Source organism: Lygodium microphyllum, chromosome 12 (assembly GCF_053477565.2).
Source record: "Lygodium microphyllum isolate KBCC chromosome 12, Lygodium_microphyllum_v1.1.10, whole genome shotgun sequence".
Classification (NCBI taxonomy): domain Eukaryota; kingdom Viridiplantae; phylum Streptophyta; class Polypodiopsida; order Schizaeales; family Lygodiaceae; genus Lygodium; species Lygodium microphyllum.
Window position 1 is genome coordinate 124,820,128 of NC_141146.1, and position 20,648 is coordinate 124,840,775.

The window sequence follows — 20,648 nt, forward strand, 5'->3', positions numbered from 1 at the left end:
GATAATATGTTGCAATATAGGTTAGTAGGCACTCTTCAGCTCGATGAAATAAAAGGCAAAAAAGTATAGTTTTGGCATTATAATAGGAAATGTATATAATTTAATCACCCATTTGTCATCCATCACTTCCAACCAATAGTCAAACCCAAGTAATCTTCAATGGATTTTTTTAATTTTACCAATTGAAATCCTTATGCATCTTGTGAGTTCATTTTTTCATTGACTCTATTGAGAATTGTTGCATTGGTGGTTTGGAGGATGGTAAATCATGATATAGGTCCTCCATATGCCCATGATCCCCTTCTATCACAAAGTTTCCTCTCTTATGACTTTGTGCGTAAGACCATACAGTATGATATATGGCTACCATTAGCTCAAACCCCCTATATTATGTTGTTTTTTCACGTTGAAGTGGTTGCTTTCTATTTGAGAAACACCATGTAATGGCGCTTTGTATTCCAAACCTCGCACTATCTATTGATTGATGTTCCAAAGGTCTATAAGTCTAAAGTATCTATAGTTCAAGAAAAAGAAAGAAGCACTCAACCCCCAAAGTACCAATTGATCCCTTAAGTGCCCAAGTTAGCCCCAAAAGTATGAAAATTTGCCCCTTTCCCAGGTCATCACATGAAAGGCAAGCCAAGTGACATAACCGCCCAAGAAAGTTTCCTTAGCATTGTCATAGGCTTCACATAGATCATTGAGGTCTCTCCCTCAAAGAGACTACTTGAAATCCTTATTGAGCATGTCATTGATGTATCCTTCTATCGAGATCTTGCAAGGGACATGCTTAATCTAGAGTGGGATCTTTACCGAGTTCTCAATCATTGTAAAGCATTAGGGTCAAAAAATATTAAAAATGGCACTTTTATTGATCACTGGATAAAGGAAAGAGACAATGAGAGTTTGCCATGTGTGCAAGAATATCATATTCTTGTCTCCTTTGCTTTGGAGATAGTAGAGACTATTTCATGAAATTCTTTTATTTTGTGGATGAAATCTCTGAGATCAAACATCTTTTAGTAGTTCAAAGCTCATAAAGGTAATAAAAGCTGACAAAAGATAAGATAAAAATGAGATGCAAATAATAATATTTTTTGGTAACTTTTGAAATGCATTTGAATATTTTTCTTGGTGCCCAGTGTATTTTCATTAGCCTTGTTGACATTGATTTTGAGTTCAACAACCTTTCCTCTTTGAGTTTACATCTTTGTACATTGGTTGCACTCCCTTTTTTCATGGCTTTCACAATGTATCCTCCTCTTGCATCGTCTTTAATAAATGTGTAGATGAAAACTTGGAGCCTAAAATATTTAGTATAAACCATTGGGTTACCATGTTTCCATCTTGTAGGGGCTCTTACAAGGTGAAGAAAACAAAATGAGAGGATATCAAGTATCATTAGAAGGAGCCTAATATCATTGGTTTCAAAATCACACCTCAAGGGTGGTTTGCTTGAGTGGAACATGTTTACATGGAGAATGAGATATATTTGCCTCCAAATGAGTGTTTTTCTTAGCAAAGCCACTATAAGTTTGATTTTGAGTTGAATCTTATATACGAATGTATTTTTCTCTCAAATCACTAAGTAAACAATGGATTATTGATACTAGATATATTTCCATTAACAAGTTTTGAATGACAATCTCCTGTGGAGAGTCTTAGCACTATGTTCTATGCAATTCATAAAGAATTTGCAGACACTTATCTATGCTGATCAAAGTGTAGTTTTTTTCAGTGAAGGTAAGATTTTTGTATTTCATGCACAATATGTGGTTTTGTTAAGAGCAAATGTATATGAACAAATTGAGGATTTACCATTGCCAAGCCTTAAATCCTTGAATTGGAAGACTCCTAATGAAGTAACATTAAATATCTTCAAACTTAGAATAGTTGAAGGCATTCAAAAGTCCATGACTCCTATAAGGGTATCTAGAAGAATACACTTGTCGTGGTTTATACCCTTATATGTCTTTGTAGCTTGTTTTAGAGGATGAAGGTTTCATGGCTAAGTAGAAATATTTCAAAGGGGGGTTTGGACAATGTTCTAGGACTATCCTAGAAATTTAGGGAATATGATCACGAGGGTGATCTTATATGGTGCAATCCATGTCTTGATTCTTTGGCTATATCAATCTGTTGCCATGGGTTTTGATTATAGGAGACACAAAGCTAGATATGATACTTGGGTTCCTTTAGATTATGATATTGATTATATTCTAATAAAATTGAAGGTGTGAGTATTTGGACAAGAAGCAAAGGAGGTTAATGTAACTTCTAAATGGAGTCTAAAGGATGTGAGAGACAATTTAGAGTTTCTAGACAATACAATTCATGGGTATAAGTTCAAGGTCAATGATACAACAATTGGAAGAAGAGCTAAATGCTCTTCCTCTTGTATGAGGTGCCTCCTAGCATTTTGAGTTTTGAACTATGAATATATATAAAATTTTGAAACTTGTTCTCTGTCACAAACATTATTGCCAAAGATATTCTTCAATAGATACTCATAAGCATTGCAAAGAACTCATGTAAGTAGGATCCGAAAATTTCATTACATGTGAGTTACAAAATTGAAGTAGAAATGTACAAAAACAATGTAACTAGAGTGCAAATGTACAAAGAAACAAATACAAGGATAGTTGGCTTTTTAATCTTTAGTTTCTCCTCCCTTTGTTCTTTCCTCCTTCTTTGGCACAGGTTTATCTTCATCACTTTCATTCACTGCATGCTATTTTCTTTGTTACTAGAAGAATTTGAATTTTGTGGGCACCCTCTTCTCTTGAGGCTTCAAAGGATATGGATCAAACTTTAAAAGAAAAGGTTTTGGTATACCTTTCTTTGTGGAGGCAATAGAAGTCCTTTTGGTGGTTGCCTTGGTTGTGTAATCATCTTTCTTTGTGGAGGTAATATTAGGCTTTTTGGTGGTTGCATTGGTAGTGCCCTTACTCCTTGTAGCTTTCACCTATCTTTTGGCTTTGCCCTTGGAAGATTTAGGAGGAAGTCAGGGTCCATAGGTGTGATTCCAAAATTACCTCAATATACCTTTTCCTTATCCACCACATACATGATTCAAGCTAATATTTGCACTGAAATAAAGCACACAACAACTCAGTTGAGAACACAAGAGAATTCTAACTTAAAAGTAAAAGACAAAAGACTCACATTCACCCCATCTATGTTCATCAACTTTGAATCTATAGTCCTACAAACATTCGAGATAACTCTCAATTTGCAACTATATGCATCACTTTCTAATGGCACTTCTTGAAGGAGAAACTTGAAAGGTCTCTTAGAGTCAGAAATATCTTCAAAAGTGGCATTTAAGTGGGTGGTAACAAGTCTAGCAACACTAAAAGTAAAAACTTATTAGGAAATAGTAAAGACTACCTGCAACAAGAAAATAAGAGAAGACTACTAATGATACATTTTTACCATGCCATGAATTCCTAAGAGAGAATTCATAAGGATGACCTCTTGAGCAAGAATAATGAAGTAGATCAGACTCCAATGACTATTGTAAAAAAAACATGTCATCAATAAATATGAAAATAAATCACCAAAAGTAACTATGTATAAGGGATTTATTTACCTTTCAACATATAGAAAAAAGATATATGTATGTGTGGCATTATACAAAAACCTAAGGAATCATGTAATATTTGAACCAAACTTTGAAAAAAGATGCACAAAGAGAAGTGGATCAACAATAAAAATGTTATTTGTAATTTCATTACTGAGAGAAGCAATTTGTGCCTTGTATTAAAAAAAAACCTAGAATAATAGAATAAAAGTGCAAGGAACTTTGAAAAAGTTAATAAAAGCAATGGCAAACCTCACATAAGATAATAATAAATAACATAATCTGATAGTTGTACATCTTTCTTCTCTAGCATCTTGCCTTTCAAAGATAGGCTAAGGTAATCCTCTTTACCTATATCTCAAGAGACATTCACAACCATTGGGCCAAATATCTTTCCTATCCTCTTATAGTTAACTAAGCTAAGGGAATCAATCATCCTCTTGCAAATAACATCTTCACTTTCAACCTCCTCTTTGATTTTCTCCTCCATGACAGTCTCTCTATTAGCTACATTTCTAGTTGGATATAAGTGACTAACATCTTCAATGATAGGATCTATTACATTTATTAACTTTGGGGGAACATTGCGAATCTCAAAGGCTTTATAATCAGTGTTGGGGGCTTAAACCCTTTGTTAAACCTGTACCTAAGCTTGCTCAACATACTAAGGTCCTTGTTCATCAATGTGACCCTGTGTGCATGTGTAGCAGCAATATAAACATCATTCATAAAATCTATGATGAAATCCTCTTAGCCTTTTCTAAACATAGAATAGTTGAAAGTTGTTACTTCCTTTTGAGGCCATCAATTGTGGCAACCTTGGGCAATCTATTTGAGATATCCTTGACCACTCTAATAAATGTGGCCATTGGAATGAGATAGTTGGTTGCTTTCTGGGCTTTCCTTATTTCTTTCAAGCATCTCTACATGTGAATTGTAATATTCCCGCCATAGTGCTTCATATCAAGAAACAAATTTGGGCTTGAGACGTTTTAAAAATCACTTGTCCAGCTATCATATAAGTGACCGCACGTAATTCTCTTAATATTGAGTCTTGCATTAAATCAATTCTGCAATCCGGCACAAGAAGACACCTCAATGTTTTCAACCAACAAAAAGCAAAGACACCTCGTAAATAGTATTATGACGGCTTGATCATATTTTTTTTCACATTATATTTGATTTAGCATTCCTGATTCCATTTAATGCATCAAAGATCTCATTGATTTTGTAACCACAAGACAAATCACAAAAGCCTTAATTGGTAGACGAAGAATGCGTAAGAATGAGCACGATATTGAGTAAGTTAAGTATCAAAGAGTATGACATGACTTTATAAACTAGACAAGTCAAGAGGTAACTTGGCCAAAAACCACCAAATGAAGTCGTTTTGAAGAAGAAAAAAATGTTTTTGAAAAAATAGGCCAAAATTCATGATGTTTTTTATGCTTAAGGGAGAGAGAGCATAAAATAATCATCCACATGACACCATCCAATAGGTAGGCAATCAAAATGCATTTTTAATAAAGCTCAATTGGCTCTTGACAAGTAGCCAAAAGAATGAGTCGACTATATGCTTCCCCTCATGCCTATAAATACACCCCCTCTTCTTCACAAAAAAAGGCAAGAATAAAGACCTCCTTTGTTGGCAAAATTTCTCTACTTCTCTTATCCATTGAAGCTTTGAAGTTTGAAAGAGAAAAATACCCCCTATAACGTGTTCGGTCCTTGACACATTTTAGTAGTCCATCAGGAGTCTGATCTATAAGACACTCCCTAACACTCCCATGGAATGTCATAGGATTTGTCAGATAGCGAATCTCGGGGGTCTACTCCGCAATGGAGCGTATCGGCCAACCCAGTTAGGATCGACCTGAATCTTTCTGGGTTTCTAACGGTCAAGTCATATTACAACCTTCTATCATCAGTCTTCGGATGATCTACTTTACACAGGGCATCTAAAATGAGGAGGACTCATATCACACTTGGAGAATGGGAAATGAGAGGGATGCATTACTCGACCTCTCTACCCATAGGGTAAAGTCTGATTCCGGTCCCCTAAAACGATACGACGAGCCAGGGTTCTACCCTACATTAACTAAGGTCAATATGTCATCGCGATTTGAATGTTGAGAAGCCTCCTAGTTCTCTGGGACCACCCTTCTGTAGGACGGACCCATTAGGAGTTTCACCCACCCGCTTCCCTTGACAGCTTTAGTTTTCTACTTACTTAAGGGACATTAGTGGTAACACATACAAGCAGCTTCCTTAATTAACCCATTAGCCACATGTTCCTTTATGTAACTTTATGCACTGACATGAAAACAACTCAGACAAGTTCCTTCGAAGTAAACTTTATATTAACATTTCAACTAAGATACAAGTTCTATCCATAGGAGGTTTGCCACGATCCATAAGTCTTATTTTCCTCCAAGGTTCGCCATGGCACTAGTAACAGGGCCTCGAGATTCCATCTCGAGTTCATGTAGATCATTTGAGTAGGACTTGGAGAGGTAGGGAATTTACAGCCAAAGCCCCCTAGTATCCAAGCGTCCTCCTAGTTCAAAATAATCCCCGAAGAGACCTCTCATGGCAGGTTTGGTTCATATTCTCATCATGGTTATTTAGAACCTCCTTGGATAGGGTTGGTGGCCAACTGGGGGTGGTTTGGCGCACCCTCCATGAATTTAACTTGATTCATTAAACCAATTTCTTATGTGATCCTGGGTCATACAACTCTTTCATAGACAGTGATCCTAAATTTACAAGCACAAACAATAATGGAGACGAGTGCTCAGAACATCTGTTAAGGTGGAGTTCCTATTTTGAACGCTTAGCATTCACCCTTTGGATTTTTCTCACCTTAGTGTCAACTGCAATGGCCTTCTGAGGGGGTAGGGAATATCATTGTTTGACAGGAGTAAAAATTTATGCAATTGGGTTTATATCCAATAGTTTTGGGATGGTAATTGCCCTAATTCATCAACCTTTAGACTAGGGTTTCTTGTTTTGAGATCACAAGATCTAGATGATTCAATCTAGGATCCAAATTGGTCATTTGGTAACCATTTTCCTCCTTAGAACTCTATCGAGGTTTCTAAGTTTACCCTAGGGTTTCATTTCCTCAAGATTTCATGACAGAAACTTTTGTTCAACTCTCATGCAAGCCAAGAGTAAACTAAGTCCTTTGAAATCCTTGAGTAGTTGTGAGCATCGAATGTCCCATGGCAAATTGTCTTTCTTTCGTGCAGATACGACATTCGAGTTTTCTCCATCGACATCAAGTTATATCATGGTTTAAAATGATACCTCTAAGAGATTTATTGGACTTATCACAGCTAGTTGCTAGGGTACAGATGTATGAGCATACTGACTTGCTTCCAAGTCAATCTATGATCGTAGCATTAATTTGGTTCATTTAAAATTAAACCCTAGCTTTAATTGCTATCTAGGGATTCACTTATCGAATTGCCTCTTGCAATTTAGTTTAACAATTTTTATGAGCACATCGAATCTATCTTTTAAGATGAATCTCTATCGTGTATAATGCAACTGAAACTACCCATGATGCCACACAAATCTAGATGCAAGTTTTTCTTGATTTGATGATACAATGTGTAGTACAAGAATTCATCACGCTTTATGTAAGGGCGTAGTACAAGAATTCATCACGCTTTATGTAAGTGCAAGCTAACTCTCTTTAATGGTTTATGCATTCCTTTGCAAGAGCTCGTACATTTATGTATTAGTATTCTAGGATACATTTTCATAATTTGTGCTTACTAATCAGCTTAGTATTGGAGACAACCCATAAATGTTAATCGACTCGTAATTATTGTGACCATCGCAAATTAGATCCAAACCTATGCATCTACCCTTCAAGTTATACAAAATATATGATGCAAAAGTATGATTCTCTTCCATGATAATTACAATCTATCATTCCACTCATAGGACAAGACATCGTAGTGGTACCTGATTTTGGAGTGAGGAGTTGGTATTTATACCCAATAGCCCATTCATGTTAGCGGTGGCATCTTTGCCCGATCCTCCCTCTGCAATTGTGGCATTTATGGCTACTTGGGGTAATTTGTGCTTCAAAGCCATTTAGGAGCTTGGAATGTGGCCTTCTCTTCTCTCGATGCACTCCTTTTTGTAGGAGTTTCCTACACGCCACTTGAGTCTAGTTACTTCTTGTAGAAATAATAAGGAAAGGATGGTGTTTGTGACCCTCTCCAAGAGGAGGGAAGGAACTTCTTGAGCCTTCCTCTCTCTCTCTCTCTCTCTCTCTCTCTTTCATAGACCGGGCAGTAGGGGGGAAAAGAGGTGGAGAGTATCTTCGCTTTGGGTGGGGGGGGGGGGGGGGGGGATTAACGTGCTATTCCCTTGCTTAGGGGGGGGGGGGTGGGGGGGGGGGGGGGGGGCGTGCTACAGGGCCCCTCCTTTTACCTCCCATCTAGGCGGCCAATGTGGCCCCCCTGCCATGCAATCGGCACTCCTAGGGGAGAAGAGATAGTTGGGGGGGGGGGAGAGGTGGCACATGTGTGCCCTCCTCCCATCGATTTTATCGTCACCTCGTGATGATCGTCTTCTTCTTGATCATACTCATCATCTTCATCTATAGCTTTGGTGTCATCTTCTGGAACTTAACCTTCATCAACTATTACTATAGCTCCCGCTCCCTTCACCAGTTGCATCATTGATAGAGGGACATAAATTTTTTGATTAATTTTGTTGAAAAAAGGGTAGGGTCTTATGGGGTTATTACATCCTTCCCCCTTTAAGAAATCAAGTTGTCCTCATCTTGAAAGGAATTGGGGGTATTGTTGGTTGAGCATACTCTCATCAATCCATGTGGCCTTCTTCTAGATAGTCCTTCCACTGGATGAAGTACTCTCAGAGAGTTCTACTCCTCAATCGCTTTTCCCGAATGACTAGGATTCTATCTAACCAAAGCTCAAGGACTCCTTGGCTTGGCATTTACAACTTATTGATCATTGAGTACATGGCTGGGATTGGATACATATGTTGAGATATTTGCAATCACACCTACTTTAGTCACTTTGTAAGGAGTAATGAGGACTCAGGACTAGAATCCCATATGCATAGTAGGAGAAATTGCCACCACTCAATTCCTATAAAGCATTGTACTTGCACTCTTTTTCTAATGCAATGATAGTACTCTTTTCTTTCTAGTAAAGTGTCTATGTCACTGTCCACACACAAGATTGTTTTTATGAGTCCAAGTCTCAATCTTGGAACCTAATTTACTTGTGTGACAATTTGTCTTTGTCATGGTCAATGTCTTCATGAGCCTCTTCTTCCTCTTTCAACCTCCATAGCTTTTGCATCTGCCATGATCTAGATCTCACATATTTTAACATGGTATCAGAGCTTAGCTAAGCATGGCCCACATCTCCTTTCACTCATCTTAGCTTCTCTTCATCTCAGTCCAGCTCAGGTTGAGTGCATGACCCCCATTCCTCACTTGAATCTCACAGTCACCTCATGGCAGCCATAGCTAGACATGACCTTGCCTCCTTGGAGCTTCCATTTTAACATGGTATTAGAGCTTAGCTAAGCATGGTCCAGATCTATTTCACTCCTCTCAGCTTCTCTTTATCTCAATCCAACTCAAGTTGAGTGCATGACCCCCATTCCTCACTTGAATCTCACAATCACCTCATGGCAACCATAGCCAGATAGGACCTTGCCTCCTTGGAGCTTCCATATCTCTCTTTATAGGCCGTATCATTAGGAGCTCTCTTCTAGAAGATTGTTCATCTACTGAAGGCGCTTCTCTGTATCACCTCAGAACTTAATGTTTCCTTGTCCACTACTCAGCATTGTCATTTTTCTCAGGATCTGTCATGTGGCCTCCATAGCCAAGCAACACATAGTCATCTTGGAGCCTCTGGATCTCACACTAACAAGCCACCATTCATCATTATTTCTTCTAGGGTAATCTTCTTTAACTTCAAGCACATCTCGGAGGCATGTCATGCTCCAACATTGGTGACGATTTGACTCAGCATTGCGCAAAAATGAGGTTGCTGCTGCCTTAAATATGCACAATACTGATTGGGCCATTTTTTCTCTGTGTGCACAGTGTGATCTTGCCCAACTCCATAGGGCTTTTGAAGCCCATTAATCAAGCTTCAATCTCATATAAAATTTTCTTGGAATGGTTGAGTAAATAGTGCACACTATGTAAAAGACCAGGCCTGGGTCAAAAACCCTAATCGAGACACCATAGCCAAAGCTCCAAATCTCATCCTTTACACTTTCTCAAGCTAACCGGAGCTCCTGCCACTCAAGACTACTGCCTAATCAGACCAAAAAATCAGTAAGAAAGGGAAATCTTGCAAACTTGAAGCAAGCAAGAAGACATTTCAGCTTAATATCAAGTTCAAGCTTGGTACCTACATAGTGTGTTTTCACACTACCATTGTTTGTGTTTTTTGACACATTAAAATTCAACTCTATTGTTGAAAAGTTTTAGTGTTTCAAGATTGATTCTTGATGGAAATTATGAAGACTTAGGTTTGAAATATCTTGAAGGATTTTGAAAGGTTGAAGATTCAAGGAAGAAGTTATAGACATAGTGTCCCTTGACACTCACCTAGTGCTTCTTGGCACTTGTGCTCAACTCTTCTGTTGTTGAAATCTAGTGCTGATTTGCTGTTGTTCCCGTCTTCTAACAAGGGAAAAGACTCTCCAAATGATCGCTTCAAAGGATTCATGTTTCACACCTGGTAGACCCGCATCAAACTCATCTTGATGAAGAAGGGCCTCTGGGCCATTACTACTAGAAAAGAAAAGAAGCCTCATGATGCGGACCTTGCAATCACTTGGCAAAAGAACGATGATAAGGCTCATGCCATTATCAAACTGGAGCTAGACAATAGCTATATCCATCATGTGGATAATTTTGACACTTCTTCATAGGATACATGGAAGAGACTTGACACTTTGATTGGTGCACAGTCTAAATCATCAAAGTGTGGTCTCTTGATTGAGTTTTTTAGGCTTGAAATGAAGTCCATCACATTACTTGCCACACATCTAAATTGCATGGAAGGACTTCTAACCCAACTTGCAGGAATCAACATTAAAATGGAAGAAGATGTTTGCATTGATGTTCTACTTAAAAGCTTGCCTCCTGAATATAATAATGTATCAACAACCCTAATCAATATGCCAAACCCTGAACTTGTTGATATCCATGCATCATTGTCAGAGGAGGAAAAGAAGCTAAAAACTAAGGAAGAACCAAGAACCTCTAGAGATGAACATGCATTATATGTTGGCAACAGGTACAAAGGCAATAGGGATCAGCTCTTCTGTGGCTTCTGCAAAAGGACTGAACACACCGAGAAGTTCTGCCACGCTAGAAAAATGTCCCAAAATGCCTATCGAGTTGCAATCAAAGAAAAAGAAGAAAACGGAGCAAAGGAAGAAGAAGAAGAAGAGGACCACCAAGAGAAGGACAAACCTCATCAGTCCTTCTATTCAGATAGACTTTTTTAGCTTTGTACTTCCTAGCCCTAATGCTTTGGACATAAACTTATAAACTCCTCATGTAGCCTTGTACTATAGCCTGTGTACACTTTGTGAGGCCCCTACTATAGCCTACGGATATCCATCATGTTTATGGTACCCACACTTATCCTTTCCACGACAGCCTCTAGATTTTTGCCATGTTTATTGTGTGCCCACACTTTGCAAGAGTTGCTCTCACTAAAGCCTCTACACACTTTGTACTTCTGGTTGTGATTGAGGAGGGGTGTTGAGATATTTGCAATCACACCTACTTCATTCCCTTTGTAAGGAGCAGTGAGGGCTCAGGACTAGAATCCCATATGCACAATATGAGAAAGTGCCACCACTCAATTCCTATAAAGCATTGTACTTGCACTCTTTTTCTAATGCAATGATAGTACTCTTTTCTTTCTGGTAAAGTGTCTATGTCACTGTTCACACACAAGATTGTGTTTATGAGTCCAAGTCTCAATCTTGGAATCTAATTCACTTGTGTGAAAATTTATCTTTGTCATGGTCAATGTCTTCATGAGTCTCTTCTTCCTCTTTCGACCTCCATAGCTTCCGCATATGCCATGCTCTAGATCCTGCATATTTTAACAACACATTTTTTAACATGAAATACATTGTGAAGCTTTATGTTCTCGGAGAGTTGGAGTTTGTAGGCATTGGGCCCTAGGCACTTGAGGATCATGTAGGGCCTTCAATAACTAGGACTTAGCTTCTTAAATTCTCCCAATGATAAGGAACTCTTCTTGGGTCGTACATGAATAAAAACCATATCTCCTTCTTTGAAGAGTCGTTCTTGTCTATTCAGATTTGCATAGGCTTTCTGCCTATCCTTGGCGGCTCTAATGTCTTATTTGATGGCCTTGAACTACTCATCTATATCCTCTAACATTTTCTTGGAAGCTTCTACCCTTAAGGTAGGATCTGAAAAATTCAAAGGAGTACGGTAATCATGCTCATACAATGCTTGAAAAGATGTCATTTGAATGTGTGTTGGTAAGAAGCATTATAGGCAACAAACTCTGCCAATGATAGATATCGAATCCATTTCTTGGGTTCATGGCAACAATAAGCTCTAAGAATATCTTCAATGACTTGGTTGACTCTCTCCATTTGGCCATCAATTGGAGGGTGATAGGCTATACTGAAATAGAGTTGAGTCCCAATGGCCTTGAATATCCCTCTCTAGAAGTGAGATGTGAAGAGGGAGTTGTGGTCACTAATGATCCTTCTAAACAACCCATGGAGTGTGAAAATCTCCTTGATAAATAATCTAGCAATATCTGAAGCTTTATATTTTTTCTTGACTAAAATGAGGTGTGCAACCTTGGTGAACATATCTACTATAACCATAATTGAATTGTATCCTCCTTGAGTTGAAGGTAATCCAACAACAAAGTCCATGCTGATAAATTCCCACTTCATTTGGGGAATGTCAGGAGGTTGCAGCTTCCAAGGCATCTTGAAATGCTCTACCTTAATGTGATGGTAAGAAAAACATTCCATGACATATTTGAGTACATCTCCCTTAAGCCTTTCCCAATGGTAGCTCTTCCTAACTATGTTGAGGGTCTTGACATATCTGAGATGGCTTGAAAAGGGTGAGTCATGTGCTTCCTAGATTATTCTCTGTTTAAGTGAGCTAGCATCCATGACAACTTCAAATTCCTTGCTCAAGTCATGGAGTTTCAGAATTGGTGTTGTCACTAAGCTATACTTGAGTTGATCAAAACTCAATTGTTCGGTGGGTGTCCACACTATGGCAACCTACTTTTTTAGTAGATTTGTGAGGGGTGTTGCGATTAAGGCATAGTCTTTAATGAAGATTCTGTACCAAGCCGTTAATCCAAGAAAACTATGCACTTCTTTGACAGTGGTTGGCGGAGGCCACTCTTGGACATCCTTAACCTTTGTAGGGTCTATAGAGATTCCTTCGTTAGACATAATAAATCCAAGGTATTTGATTTTCCTCTTGAGGAATTCACACTTTTTCTTCTTAGCATAGATCTTGTGTGTCCTCAAAGAATACAAGTACAAAATCATCGAGATATGGTCTAAAAATGTCATGCATTAGCCTATTAAATGTGGCAGGGGCATTAGCCAATCCAAAGGACATCACTGTGAATTCGAAATGACCATATCTGGTATTGAATGCCGTCTTAGGAATATCCTCATCCTTGACACAGATCAAGTAGTATCTTAATCTCAAATCAATATTGGAGAAGATTTTTGCTCCTTGCAATCGATCCAGTAATTCCTCTATCCTTGGAATAGGATATTTATTCTTTATGGTCACTTGGTTCTCTATAATCGATGCAAAGGCAAAGTGTACCATCCTTCTTCTTTTGGAACAAGATTGGAGCCCCCCAAGGAGAACTTCTGGGGCGTATGTACCCTTGAGTTATTCCTTTAACTCAATAGCTTCAGGAATGGACATCTTGTAGGGCCTTTTTGTAACTAGTGCAACACCTAGTACTAGCTTAATCTCATGATCAACTTCCCTAGGCAGTGGTAAATCTATCGATTCCTCCACGAATACATCCGCGTACTCTTTTAACCATGATGGTTCTTAATTGGTGTCCTCTACCTATTTCGGCTTGTTTAGCTTGATCATATAGACGGGTAATCCTTTCCTTATTTCTTGAGCTATTCGCATTGCCTTGGCTAGTTGGATCTTTGGTTTACCTGCTTCTCATTGAGTTGTAACTAACTCACCTTTAGGATCCCAAAAGGAGACTTTCCCTTTCCCACAATGGATGTGAGCATCATTGGCGATTAGCTAATCCATCCCGAGTAGGCGCTCATGGACTCCTAGATTCATTACCTTGAACTTAACAGATGTGGGCTCGTTTTCGAGTAGAAATTCCACCTTAGCAATTTGTCTTGTGCAAGTAATTTCTCACCCATTTGCTAGTTCAACAAACAAAGTAGGTATAGCTATAGTGGCTATCCCTAACCTTCTTGCATAAGCTAGTGAAATGAAAGAATGAGTACTGCCATAGTCAATCATAGTTTTGCATTTCTTACCTTGATAATTCGATGGTGTTTGGATCACCAAAAATTGGAGGTTCGGCCTCTTTTTATGGAGAGTGACATGAACCGATGCCCTCTCAATCTTAGCTTCCATGGATGGGTCTTTATCTTCGTTAATTTCCTTAACGGTAATATTGGAATTTTTTGCCCTTCCTATTGCTGCACTCCCATGGCCATGATTAGCCTTGGCGGCCACTAAATTTTCCTTAACGACGATCTTCATCAAGTTTGGGACATTCTCTTTTGAAGTGCCCAAGTTCCTTGCGGTACTTTGAGTGGGGACAAAGTCACTAATTACATTTGCCCTTGGCTTCTTTCGTTGGCCTTGACTCTATCCTTGCACCCTTTTAAATTGAGCTTTCAATATCCCTTGATTCTAGTCTTTGTGAGACTAGGGTCTATTATTCTTGGACTTTAGATAGGCTTCTTGGGCAATGGGTCTTGCTCTTATTAGGGCATCTTGTAAATTTGAAGGATGCATTGATTCCAATTGAGTGTTCTTTGGTGGATTCAGACCATCACAGAACTTTGAGACTTGCTGGGGAATACTCATCGTCAGGGCGCATTTTAACAAGGACACAAATTTTGAGTAGTACGCCGCCTCTAGAGACATGCCCAACTGTTTCAACTTAAAGAACTCATTCATCTTTTGAGTTTTGTATGCAGGTGGCATGTATCTTTCCTGCACTGCTTCTTTTAGCTTATCCCAAGTTACTATGCTTTCTGTGAGACTGCTTGGTCTTTACACCATTGCTTCCACCAGAGCCTAGCTTCGCTAGTGAGTTTGAGCTTGGCAATCATAGCCTGGTTTGTAGGTGTTGTTCCTACTGCACTATAGTAATCTTCCATGGATTCAATCCATACTTCGACATCGACTTTAACATTTCTCCCTTTCCCATCAAATTCCGGTGGTTTGATTTGTTTGAGAAGAAACTTCTTCTCTTTGACTTTGTCGGGCTTAGTGGTGCGAGAACAAGATTTTGGTTCTGCTTTTGGGGTTGTATTTGGTTTTAAGTTAAACTTTTGCATTAAGGTCACATTTAGACATATCTTCACAACTTATGTCAATGCACAAATTATTTATTATTAATACTATACAACATATAAAACAATCATAAAATTCTTATTTATCCATAAAGAAGCATAAGCCTCAAGTATAATTTTTCAGGGATTGATAGAGATTGGCTGGGATGATTTTCTTTTCAAGAGATACATCAACACCAGGTTAATAATTCCTTATTGGATTCAACTACAGGGACAGAATAGTAATATGGGTTTGGGGAATGGATTCTCAAGAAGCAATAAGTCATGGGAAGTTTAGGAAGCCCCCATTTTTGATAGCCATGACCTTCATTTTTCCCCATTACTTTAATTCTATTTGCTGGCAAGACTTTGACAACCTCCTCATAGATGTAGTGAGTCTGTTCTACTTGTTGACATTCGATGTGTAGGACCGAGTTCAAATGCACCTCATGGAAGATGAACAGCTTGATAATCTTCAAGTCCTCCAACCATTTTAGTCCCTTTAGATTGTTTTGAAGATAGGCAAGCCAGTTGGCATCTATGTAGCAGTAACATGCACTCCAAGTCCAATGCCTTTCCGCATACAGCGCTGAAGGGTTGTAGAGCTAATCTAGGATCCCGAGCATGTCAATTCTTCTGTCATAATTTGAAAACCTTATAGCAGTTCTGAACATGATATGGAATATGAAGAACCTGCTCCATGCCTTTGGGTCTGGAAGTAGCAACAATCAAAAAGTGAGTAAAAGAAGAAAGGGTTTTCTAGTGAAACATCACTTCACTCTTCCTGATTATTCTTACCTTGATTATTTTATTCATTGGTTTTCTCTGATACCAATTGTAACGTGTCTAATCCTTGACATGTTTTAGTAGTCCATCGAGATTTTGATCAATAACATGCTGTCTGTGGCATTTCCACGGAATGTCACAGGTTTCGTTAGATAGCAAACCCTGTCTACTCCACAATGAAGCGTATCGGCCAACCCGGTTAGGATCGACCTGAATCTTTCTAGGTTTCTAATGGTCAAGTCATATTACAACCTTCTAGCATCGGTCTTCAGATGATCTACTTTATGCAAAGCATCTAAACTGAGGCAGACTCATATCACACTTGGTTCAAGGAGAATGGGAAATGAGAGGGATGCATTGCTCGACCTCTCTACATGCAGGGTAAAGTCCCATTCCGGTCCCCTAAAATGATATGATCTAGGGTTCTATCCTACATTAACTAAGGTCAATACATCATCACAATTTGAATGTTGAGAAGCCTTCCAGTTCACTAGGTTCACCTTGCCATAGGACGAACCCATCGGGGGTTTCACCCACCCGCTTCCCTTGATAGCTTTAGTTTTCTACTTACCTAAGGCACATTAATGGTGACACATACAAGTAGCTTCCTTAATTAACCCGTTAATCACATGCTCCTTTACGTAATTTTATACACTGACATGAAAACAACTCGCACAAGTTCCTTGAGAGTAAACTTTATATTAACATTTTAGCTAAGATACAAGTTCCGTCCATAGGATGTTTGCCGCGATCTATAAGGATGCATCTTATTTTCCTCCAAGTTCTATCGTGGCACTGGTAATAGGGCCTCAAGATTCCATCTCGAGTTCACGTAGAATGTTTGAGTAAGACACGAAGGAGGCAAGGAATTTACAGCTAGAGCCCCTTAGTATCCGAGCATCCTCCTACGTTCAAACGAATTCCCGAAGAGACCTCTTGTGGCAGGTTCGGTCCGTATTCCTGTCACGGTTATTTAGACCCCCTTGGATAAGGTTGGCGGCCAGCGAGGGGTGGTTTGGCACACCCTCCATGAATTTAACCTGATTCATTATACGAATTTCTTATGTGAGCTTGGGTCATACAACCCTTTCATAAACAGTGATCCTAAATTTAAAAGCATAAACAATAATGGAGACGAGTGCTCAAAACATCTGCTAAGGTGGAGTTCCTATTTTGAATGCTTAGCATTTACCCTTTGGATTTTTCTTGCCTTTGTGTCAACTAAAATGGCCTTTTAAGAGGGTAGGGAATATCCTTGTTTCGTCCCTCATTCTTATGTGACATGAGAAAACTTTTACGCAATTGGGTTTATATCCAATAGTTTTGAGATGGTAATTGCCCTAATTCATCAACCTTTAGACCGAGGTTTCTTGTTTTGAGATCACAAGATCTAGATTATTCAATCTAGGATCCAAATTGGTCATTTGGTAACCATTTTTCTCCTTAGAACTCTATCGAGGTTTCTAAGTTTACCCTAGGGTTTCATTTCCTCAAGATTTCATGACAGAAACTTTTGTTCAACTCTCTCGCAAGCCAAGAGTAAACTAAGTTCTTTGCAATCCTTGAGTAGTTGTGAGCATCGAATGTCACATGGAGAATTGTCTTTCTTTCATGTGGATACAACATTCAAGTTTTCTCACATCGACATCGAGTTATATCATGGTTTAAAATGATACCTCTAAGAGAGTTATTGGACTTATCACAACTAGTTGCTAGGGTAGAGACGTATGAGCATATTGACTTGCTTCTAAGTCAATCTATGATCGTAGCGTTAATTTGGTTCATTTACAATTAAACCCTAGTTTTAATTTCCATCTAGGGATTCACTTATCAAATTGCCTCTTCCCACGATGCCACACAAATCTAGATGTAAGTTTTTCTTGATTTAAAGACACAATGTGGGACTTCCATTCCTTGAAATTTCATTTCAATGAATTTATGGAAAATAAATCATAAACTGTGACTTATACTTTTAAGTGGGAAGTATAAGAATCTGTCATGCTTTATGTAAGTGCAAGCTAACTCTCTTTAATGGTTTATGCAATCCTTTGCAAGAGCTCATATATTTACGAATCATTATTGAACGATGCATTTGCGAAATTTGTGCTTACTAATTAGCTTAGTATTGCAAACAACCCATAAATGTTAATCATCTCGTAATTATTGTGACCATCGCAAATTAGATCCAAACCTATGCATCTACCCTTCAAGTTATACAAACTATACCATGCAAAATTATGATTCTCTTCCATGTTAATTACGATCTACTATTCCACTCATAGGACAAGACATCATAGTGGTACCTGCTTTTGGAGTGACACGTTGGTATTCATACCCAATACCCCATTCATGTTAGTGATGGCATCTTTGCTCGATCCTTCCTCTACGGTTGCAACCTTTCTAGCTACTTGGGGGAATTTGAGCTTCAGAGCCATTTCGGAGCTTGGAATGTAGCCTTCTCTTCTCTGGGTGCACTCTTTTTGCAGGAGTTTCCTATATGTCACTTGAGTCCTGGTCACTTCTTGCGGAAATAGCGAGGAAAGGAGGGTGTTTTTTACCCCTCCCTAAGAGGAGGGGGGAAGGAACTTCTTGAGCCTTCTTCTCTCTCTCTCTCTCTCTTTCACAGACCAGTAGTAGAGGGGAAAAGAGGTGGAGAGTATCTTTGCTCTGGGGGGGGGGGGGGGGGGGGGCATGACATGGGGCCCCTCCTTTTACCTCCCATTTAGGCGGCCAATTTGGCCCCCCCATGCAGTTGGCACTCCTGGGGGAGAAGAGATAGTTGGGGGGGAGGGCAAAAAGGTGGCACATGTGTGTCCTCCCCCAGTCAATGTCATCATCACCTCATGGTGATTGTCGTCTTCTTGATCATACTCGTCGTCTTCATTTACAGCTCTGCAGTCATCTTTTGGTACTTCACTTTCATTGACTATTACTATAGCTCCCCCTCCCTCCGCCAGTTGGCGGCGTCAATAGGGGGCGTAAAAAAATTTTGATTAATTTTTTTGAAAAAAGGGGAGGGTCTTATGGGGTTATTACACGCCCCTTCATATATATATATATATAGAGAGAGAGAGAGAGAGAGAGAGAGATTCATAGGCCATCATATTGTGGAAATTGGAGAGTAAGAGAGTGTGGGAGAGAGATAGGCCTTCTCAAACGTCAGGGACAGAGGCCATTTTGATTCCCTCATGCTAAACTTCTACCTCATTTTCATTTTCTCTACCCCCTATTATGCCTTCGTCCCATATGACCATACTGTTAAGTGAAACACTGGTGAAGTTTTTTTGGATGACCATCAACTCTCTCTAAACTACTGCATCAATTTCACCTAACATTCGATGGCTCCACAAGGTTGCAGAAATTCAAAAAGCCCATTTGAAGCAAGGGAAGCAAGGAACGTGATCGATGGAGAAAATGACACAATAGGAATTGGCAAAACCCCCATTGTCGCAAACCTGAGAGAGGTAACATCTTGTTGGTTTGGAAAAAATTAATGTTTTATAAGCTTATCGCTATATTTGGCTTTAAATTATTATAAACACATTCTAAAGACAATGTATATGAACTGTCGCTTAGGAAAATGGCCTAAGTAATATAATAACTAGTTATTCAGTGAAAAGACTCTTTCACTAAGAAAATGATTATATGCATGTCATTAATAAAATATCTTAATTATGGTTTATTTTGTGATATTTATTGTTATTTCATAAATGACTCATGTGATCAAAATAACAAAAAAATTGTAGATGTTGTTAGGCAAGGGAATATTTTATAATTTTTCCCTTAAAGTGACTATCTCTATTTCATTTTTCTAATGATAAATAGACACATACGAATTTTGTAACAATTTATAGAAAATTATTTAGATAATACCATGAAATAATCAATACATTAAATCAACAAAAAATTGTATAGGAAAATATATACTAGACACACATAAATTAGGTGCATGGTAACATAATTTGATGTCTAAAAGATGAAAGAAAAAATGCACTTATGATTTCTGCATTGCCTAGAATAAAGTTTCCAGAAAAAACAATCAGCATTGCACTTAGAACATGACCAAATGAAAATTGATATTTCTAGATAACGTTGAAAGTTCAGTAAATGGTCAAACATCATCAATTAAACCATAGAATATGCGTAGAATAAAATAAAAATTATTTTCTTACTGAAACATACACAATGTTAATATTAATGATTATATTAGTGAGAGCATCAATATCATGAGTTGACCCACATATGAATCAACGAGAAAACCTAACCTAAAATATCAAGAATGTTGAAGCAAAAGTAACTAAGAAATACTCAACATTCCTGAAGCTATCATTATCAGGAAATTAAATAAATGTCAGAAGTCTACATGACTTGTTGGACATTGATAAGAATTTGTCAATACAAATTCTAAAGTCTAGATAGACTTGGATAAGCATTTGAAATCTTGTTAAGGGGTAGGTTAGGGCAGGGTAGCGCATGGATTGCTTGCCATATGTATAAATTTCCATGTTATCTTTTAGGGTGGAAATACCAATTTTTTCATATGGATAAAATAGACTTCATATTTGCAAAATAACTTTCGGATCCGAAAAAAGAGTTGCAAATAGGAAGTGAAACCCTAAGAATAAGGTGGGACCTTAAAAGAGAAACCCTATATTTGGGTGGGGTTGCTTCC